The sequence below is a fragment of the Montipora foliosa genome, chromosome 4 (assembly GCF_036669935.1).
Source record: "Montipora foliosa isolate CH-2021 chromosome 4, ASM3666993v2, whole genome shotgun sequence".
Lineage (NCBI taxonomy): Eukaryota > Metazoa > Cnidaria > Anthozoa > Scleractinia > Acroporidae > Montipora > Montipora foliosa.
In genome coordinates, this window is record NC_090872.1 from 13,870,998 (window position 1) to 13,879,823 (window position 8,826).

Genomic DNA, 8,826 nt, shown 5'->3' on the forward strand with positions numbered 1-8,826 from the left:
GAATAGTCTGTCTTGATAACGGATAAGTGGGGAAAATGATGATCTAAGTAGATTTAAGTCGCCCTTTCGGCGGCCTTGAAGAAATCAGATCAGTTTTATGAGAATTTGAACGATTTTGTTTACGTTTTGTTATATTTTACCTCTGGCAATGGTTATTGTGATTTGTAAGAATGTTGTATTTTTTATATTCAGGGTCCGTCTGTAGTTGTAACCACATCAGCCTTTGGCTGTCATTTGTTATTAAACCTTTCATTAGTATTTTCTATTTATTGTAAATTCAGCTCCATCGCTTTGTATTCTAACTGAGGATGGCAGAAGTTTCAGTCGAAACATTTTTTATAAACTCAAAGGTTTCGTCGTTTTCTTAAAATATGTATGTTAAGTATGTAAATATGAATCTACTTAAATAGAAAAAAAGAACTTCTTTTTCTTTCGTTTTTTAATTATTTCAGTTAATTATTTTGTCATTGTTACTGTCGTTGTCGGGCAGTCTTGTGGCAGTTAGTGGCTCTTTGATGCAGGTTCCCTTAAATAGGTTCCGATACGACTCTTGCAACCAATTAACAATTAGACCCGTAACCCGCAAGGACTACCGGTCATTAGTATCACCCAACTAGTTGGGTGATACTAAATCAATTAGACCCTTCGCCCTAAAGGTACCATTGCTGGGCGTTCAGCATTTTGCTGTTCAGTCTTCTTAAATTAAAACATCATTAAAACTCATTTACCCCTACTTAGTATTTTCCTCTGTCTAACGCCAGACGATTTTACTCGTCAATGGGGAACCCCCATACCTACTGGATAACAATTCTATAAAAAACAACTTCCAAATATTCCAAATATAAACTTCACTTAAATTTGAACCGTATAAATCTCTAAGGTATGTCGAAACATTGAAACCTCTAATCTTAAAATTAGTTTACAAATGCTAGTAGCGCTAAGAAGTACCCTATATACTATTAACCCTAGTGTTTTTTTTTTTTGGAACAGTGACGAAAGCAGTTTAGTTTGATGCATGGCGCCTCAAGTCTCCAATTTTACGGCAGTAAGATTAACGGCCGTTGGAGAGGTGTTTCTAGTATAGTACTTTATTAAAAACAAGTTGGTTAACGGAATTCATAGCTAATGGATCGGAGCGGCTCAAATTAGTCATATACGTTTAGCCGTCAATCAGTTTTCATTTTGGCCATTACAAAGACTCGTCTGTTTACCCCCGTCAGGATATAATTGCATGTTTCTTCCCGCAAATCGTTAATTTATTTTTGTTTCAGGCATACTTCTCATAATGAATATGAAAGAAAATATCATTACTCTAGATCTTTAATTCTCAGAACACTCAGGCTTTCGTGACTGTTTGTGAATGTTATCACGTTTAAGGAGACACTGATCTTCGGCAAGATGTTACCAATTAATCGAAATATCAACTATTAGAGTATTGTGTTTCATCATTTAGAGGGTATCCTAATATGAATCGTGGAAACGATTCTTATCGGAAAACCCAACGGCAAAAAAAAAAAATAATAAAAAATAAAAAATATATATATATATATAATATATATATATATATATATATATATATATATATATATATATATATATATATAATATGAAGACAAGCAATGAAGACAAACTATAAACCTTTTTAACACACCAAAATATGTAGGGCGGTGTTGTTTTGATATGTAGGTCATGTCAAAATTAGTAGGTCGGTGTTTTATAACTGATTCTTCCTTGCCGAGTTTAGTCAACAAGTAACTCTACCCACTACAACTGCAGCTGCTGCCAAAATTCATTCCGTCAGTGATTGCTGTCAAGGAGTTACCTTTCATTACATATATAAGAGCGTTTTCAATAGCTTTTCGATCAGGTACACTAACCTGCGAACTCAATTTCGAGCTGTAGGAAAGAAGCACATAGGTGATCCCTTACCCTTCAGCATGGTAAACAAAGCACTCTTCTTCGCTTTAACCCTTCTTCTGCTGACAGCCTTCATAAGTGAATCTGAATCATGGTTGAACTCCGGGATGGAACTCAAGACACAGAGGCCGCGATTTTTCGAAGAAAAGAAAATTGCCCGAGTAAGTGACTGTAGCTTATAATTCCTATCACGATTATTCATTGCTCGACGCTCTGAATCTGAGGGACGCCCCTGTTTTTCCTTTGGTATTTTCGGGAACGGCTGATTTAACGAATGAAATTGGCGTTATGTGTCGAAATTGGTCCACTACGCATAATGACACTGAAAAGAATGGAGACATTTTAAAAAGGAAAAAAAACATGCATGATTGAGTGTATTAATACAACATCAAATAACTCTAAAATGTAACGACAAGGAACCAGATAACACTACAAATTTGATCGTTTTTTTTAATAAATGAAGTTATTGCAACTTTGAAGAGTTTTCTTAAACTTATTTCGCTTATCTTTATTCTTATAAATTTTTTGGATGCTTGGAATAAAGGTCTTAATATTTTTCTCTTTCTTCTTTTAATTTCAGAATGAAGAGGGGATGGATTCGTCGGATATGAACGATTTTTCTCTGCGTAAACGAGAGCTTTGTGCCGCTGCGAAAAGATTGGGCTGTTGAAAATATAGAGAATGCAAGAAACCTTAAAGGAATAATGGTTCACGTGTTAATTTGTAGTGATATAGAAATGTAATCCAGCTGATGTTTTACCTATATAGAGCAATAAAAGGAAATGAATTAATCATAACTGTGTAGAGCTTCTCGTTTAAACTTGTGAAGACATTTTTCGTTTCCCTTTCATTTTCTCTCGACGTATAATGCGTTTTCTGAGGGTTGTCCGAGATAGGGAAACCTCACAGATTAGAACTGACGGACAGGAGAAAAGTATCTTAAGTTTCCTTAGCGGGAACGTTAGCTAATGGAGTCCCTCCCAGGGGTTTGGGGAAACAAGTGATCATGGCTAATTTAAACTGGGCAACTCGGGAACAATGACAAAATATTTTAGGGAACCACTGAACATAAACAATTTTAGGGATCAAAAAGCTGGGAACAAGTTTGAAAATACTTTCGGGAATATGGGAACACAATCAAATTTTGAAAGGGAACAAGGAAACCAGTACACTCTACTGGAAGGGACTGTACGGGTCCGCAAATGATCCCAGAACCGCAAATGATCCCCAAACTGTACCGCAAATGATACCAGGACCGCAAATGATCCCCAAACCGTACTGCAAATGATCCCGGAACGCAAATGATCCCCGTTTTGGACCGCAAATGATCCCGAAAAAAAAATGGGGAATGGCATAGAGGGTGGAAAGGTCTGGATTGAGAATTAATGAGAAGAGCGCTTACTTTTATTAAAATCACTTTAAATTAGCATGGCTAGCAACAGGTTTCTGCCTCATTATAGTTTAAATTTACCACATTTGATTATCGGATACAATCATCAAAAACTAACTTGGACGCAATTCAAAACCGATTGTGACCAGGGGCCTGTTTCTCGACAAGTCCCGATGACTTTTAGCATGTTGTTTTGAGATAACTAAAAGCGGATTGTGAAACACTTAAACCCTCTCCCTTCTTGAGATAAAGAGGGAATTGTGACATGTGAAAAGTTTAGGTACTTTCGAGAAACGGCCCACTGATCTCTTTGACGAGGCGAAAAGGACGCCACCCGGGCCCGGCTAGCAACAATCGTAAAATTAATAACTAGAACGCAATGTTTTAGCCTATAAGCTTTGGTTCAACATGCAATACTGCAGTTTTGCTTTTTCCCATGTCCTTGACTAAAAGTCGTCCATTAAACAACTATTACAGAAAACGCTATCATTTGCGTAGACCTGCAATGCTCCACCGCTCTTAAATACACCTTGTGTGTAGCACTCGAATTGCCTTCCACATCTGGGACAAATCTCTTCTGTTATTTTTTCTTCGCAGTATTATTAAATTATCAGCTTCGCATTATCTCGGTTATAAGCTGACATACCATAGTTTGGACCTTATATGGTAAATGTTTGCGCTAAGCGTTGATAACCGAAGTTTTTTTTGCCAGAAATTCCTCTCTGAATAAATAAAAAAAAACACATTTTACAAGTACACAAAAAGGTAACAAATGTTTTTGTGATTTGGCACGGATTTGCTATCTTTTTTGCTCGTATTTTCTCCCTTGTTTCGCTGGTATTTCTTTTTTTCTAAACTTTTGGAGTTTAAGGAAGTTAATAAGACACTTATTCCATTCGCGCTTGTTACTCGGGTCATGTAGGGGCTCGAGTTATAGAAGACGTTAGATTTCAGTTTTTTACTGGGTTGCCAACCCAGTCGGAATCTGTCTTTAATTTCGTCGTTTTTTTATTTTTCGTTTTCTTTTTTTTTTTTTATTTTTTTCCGTGTCGGTAAAAGTCCTGCCTGTCACTCCCCTGCTAAGTGGTGTCTTTGTGCATAGAGCCTTCTACGCGTATTTTCTTAGGATCGAGAGGGTAGTGGGAAATGCGTAGATTTCTCTGGTAGACACAGTGGAACGATTAACTTAACCGGCAATGGCGTCGAAAGTCATGTAACGCGAATGGCGTTTTAGGGGATCTTTGAACAAAATGTACCCTAATGAAGCTCAATAATGGCAAGCGAATTGGATACTGGACAGGACAGGCGGTCGAATGTTAGAAGCGACGAGTAATGGACTTCGACAACAATCTGTCGCCCGTCGAGCCGTAATCAAAGTGAGCAGTCTTCCTAACATTTTGCCAAGCGTGGTGTTTTGTACAACACTCAAACCAAATGAACAGTTCTCTGGTAACTCAGTGTGGGTTCAACAAAGACAGATAAGGAATCCATATAGTGGATCTGTTATCTCAGTTGTCTCGCTATTTGTCAGATTTGTATTTACCTGTTCTCAACTCTGCACAGTCTTCCAGTATAACAATTGGAAATTTCACTAATAAGTCATTGACGTGAATGGCGTTTTAGTGGATCTTTAAACAAAATATACCCTCATGGAGCTCAAGAATGGATCGTCAATTGTATGAGCAAGACAGCGCTGAAAAATAAATATCTGGATTGTAAGAGACGAGTAATGGTCTTCGACAACAATTTCATTTTTCGCCTTTGGATATCAAGTGAGCTTTGTTTCTAATATTTTACTAACTTGGTATTATATAAAACACGGAAATCAAATAGCAATTTTTTTATGGATTTAACCATAGTTACTAACTATGATTTAACAAATTAACATTGAAGGAATCGAACGCCAACAAGAATGCATCACAGTGTTTACTCAAGTCGCATCTTAGTTGTCTGACAATTTACATTTACCGGTATTTTGTACTCAACTCAGCAAAGGTGTAAAATATTTGGAAATGTGACAGTGAAAAATTACTTGAATGAAAGCTTGTTGTCTCTTTTGTGCTTTATTATTTACGGTCAAGGTTCTTTCGAAAAGGTTTGAATGTGAACTGTCAGAAATTTATTTAATTGCATATGCTTTGTGATTGTTTGTTTCGCTTGCACGCACGCAACTGAAATAGGAAGGGTTTCTTGCCTCTTATAGCAAATATGTTGCTTGTTTCAATAAATGTTTCGCTGGAAAATATTTCTGTGAAATTTCTAGCTTTTGTAAATTTATCATGTTGTGTAATTTTCGAGCTTAGCAAATTTGCATACATGTGTTGAAATGTGATACGGGGAGAATTTTTGTGGTAACGCATTAGTCACGAAAATAAACAGGTCTGTTGGAAGCGTGCTTGAGTTTCAACAAAATGACCCCCAAAATCGGCAAAAGATTGTGACGCTGATGAATAATAAAGTAGCTGCTATTACCAAAACGATGGAATTACCTGGTGATAAATAACCTTGTCTTGGAGAGTAAATTTTTGATTTTCCAGAAACAATGGTCAACCTCTGAGAGTTGCGCGATTGTGATCTTTGTGTTGAATTCGCACATTTCTTGTCAAAATTTATAACAATCGAAATAAAAAGAAAACTAACAAAAACAAAAACCCGGTAGCTTGGCATCATTTGACACAGATGCTTCACTGTTTCGCGAGTAAACATGCCGCGGTAAAATAACGCGGTAACTTGATCACTGCGCTCGCTGAATTCGATGTGCGATTTACTCGGTGCAGCCAAACTTGTACAATTACAACAAAACAACTAAAATCTCCCAAACTGTTTTTCGCTGATGGTAACTTTTTATATTCGTGGTTCAAAATAAATGTTGTTTTCATGTCGTAGATTTTATTACCGATGGCAAAATATTTTATGCTCGATCGACCGTCCTGAAACTTCCTTCTGCTCTTCTTAAAAACTGTGTATCCATATTTATTTACTTTTACATCAATATTTGTTTTGGATAAAGCAAGCTAACAAAATCTGTATCTTGCTTGGTTCGCATTTGATAGCATTAAAATAGAATTTTCGGTCCTATGCTTCAGGTTTCAGGTTTCAGGTTTTATTATGTATCTTGCATAAAATATCACAAAACTATGCAATGCTCGCAGTTAGCAATAGCTAGTCGAGGCGAGCATTGCTTACAATAAATATTCCAGATAAAATGGTTACAAATACATAACTACACATTCAAATAAATAAATAAATAAAATAAAATAAATTAGTTTTAGAATACAGTTAGTGCAGTGGAGAACAGTATAACATAAATAAACATGAAAAAAGTAGCTTAAATTGAATAAATAAATTTTTAACTACCTGACATACTAAACTAAGGAGTCAAAATTTGCCAATATTATCGAAACATCAATGTAATCATCATATTTTAGCAGTCTTTGTAAGAGGATATCATCAACATTATTTTTGAAGTTAGATTTTGACATCAGGCGGACTTCACGAGATATGCTATTCCAAATTTTAACGCCAATTCTTGAGAAAGATCTTTTTTGAATATCTATTCTCGAACGTTTAAGAAAATAATCTCCTCTTTGCGATGATCTCGTCTCATAAGGATGAATATCAGCTTGATGGGTGAATAGGTTAAATATATTAGGAGGTGTCAATTTGTTTGATACATCATGCATAATCACAGCCACAGATTTGAAATAGAGCATATCTAAAGGAAGAAGACGAGAAGAAATGAAGAAAGGTATTGCATGAGATTTGTAATCAGCAAAATACATTAGGCGAAGAGCTCGTTTTTGAAGGGTCAAAAGTTTAGTTCTATGAACTTTTGCAGTATTACACCACGCTACTATACCATACATTAAGTATGGTTGAATGAGTGACCTGTAGATATGGTGTAAAGTACTCAGTGGTACAAAATGCCTTATCCTAGAGATGATACCAATTGATTTACTTATTTTTGATGCAACATGAGCAATGTGGTAACTCCATGAAAGATTTTCATCGATGAGCACGCCTAAGTATTTGATGAACTTCTTACGCTCCAAAGAGATATAGCTATTAGTGTGATGGTCAAACACCTTTAAGTTTACTTGATAGTTCAAGATCTTTTGTCTTGGTCGAAATATAACAAAGTTAGATTTTTTTATATTCAATGATAACTTATTAGCAACTAACCAGTCATAGATCTTACTAAGTTCTGTATTAACCTTAATCTCTAGCTCCCTAAGGTTTTTATCAGCATACAAGAGGTTAGTATCGTCTGCAAATAAATAAAATTTAAGCTGATCAGAACTGTTAGATATGTCATTTATGTAGACGAGGAAAAGCAACGGTCCTAGCACCGATCCCTGCGGGACTCCTGATAATATTACTTCCTTTTTTGATATGTTTTTGGCTCCAATTTGAGTTGTTTGTTGCCGCCCAAGCAGGTAAGAGGCAAACCAATTATTTGTTACCCCGCGTACACCGTAGTGGTCCAATTTTTGCAATAATATTAAATGATCTACCGTGTCAAAAGCTTTCTTTAAATCAATAAAATGCTTCTGTTACTGAGTGGTATATTTCTTAGGTCGCCCATCCAGATACTAACCCCGCCGAATAGGAGTAACTTCAGCTTTCAACTGTTGTTTACAAAGCTTTCAGATGCTGTCAGATGCTGTCAGTGCACGCTTACACTTGTGGTGGAAAGAAGTTGCATGATCAACATGTCAGCCCAGAAGCCAATGTTTCTCGATTCCCTTTTATTTTCTTCAGTCTCTCTGGGTTCAGTACTTTGCTAGTAACCACATGTCTTCTCAAGGGGCTATTTATCTAAGACTTATACCATGGCGCTACAATGATAGACAATACCAAAACAATATCGTGTACTGTTAGACCTACATATTACGCAAAGACAACGGTCAACATGTCATCCCAGAAGACAATGTTTTTCACTTCCCATTTATTTTCTTCAATCTTTCTGGGCTCAGTACTTTGCTAGTAACCACATGTCTTCTCAGGCTATTTACCCAAGACTTCTACCATTTCACTACAATGATACACAATACCAAAACAATATCGTGCACTGTTAGAGCTACATATTACGCAAGGACAACTTGAAGCTCCTGGAAGACAACACACAGTTCAGTTGACATTATGGAATAAATCGCTGTGTTACTTCACTACCACACTTAAGCAATGCGTGTCAATTTTTTTTAAAGAGGACAGGAATTTCTTCTTTCTGACAAATGATTAATTAATAGGCCGGTCGCCAGGTTTTTAACCTCACAAAAGGATCTGTTTCGTCGTACGAACGTGTGAAGACCTGTGAGCCAAAGGGCCTCTGCTGGTATGACTTCTGGTATGACTTCTGGTACGACTTCTGGGTCACCCCCCCCCCCCCCCCCCCCCTCCAACTTGAAAAAAATTGCGTGAACGCTGCACGTACCACAGGCAACCCAGTGTACCCTCACGGAGGGTCTAGTTTTTTTTCCTGTGCAGCAAAATGCACAATAGAAAAACGTGGCCGTGTT

At 36.7% G+C, this 8,826-nt stretch overlaps 1 long non-coding RNA gene across 1 annotated transcript; it reads left to right on the top strand.

Moving 5' to 3' along the window:
• Positions 1–1,638: 1,638 nt before the first annotated feature.
• Positions 1,639–2,714, top strand: LOC137999003 (uncharacterized). The gene is made up of 2 exons (XR_011122863.1): positions 1,639–2,078; positions 2,498–2,714. It is a non-coding gene; the product is annotated as an uncharacterized lncRNA (long non-coding RNA).
• The last annotated feature ends 6,112 nt before the right edge of the window (positions 2,715–8,826 follow it).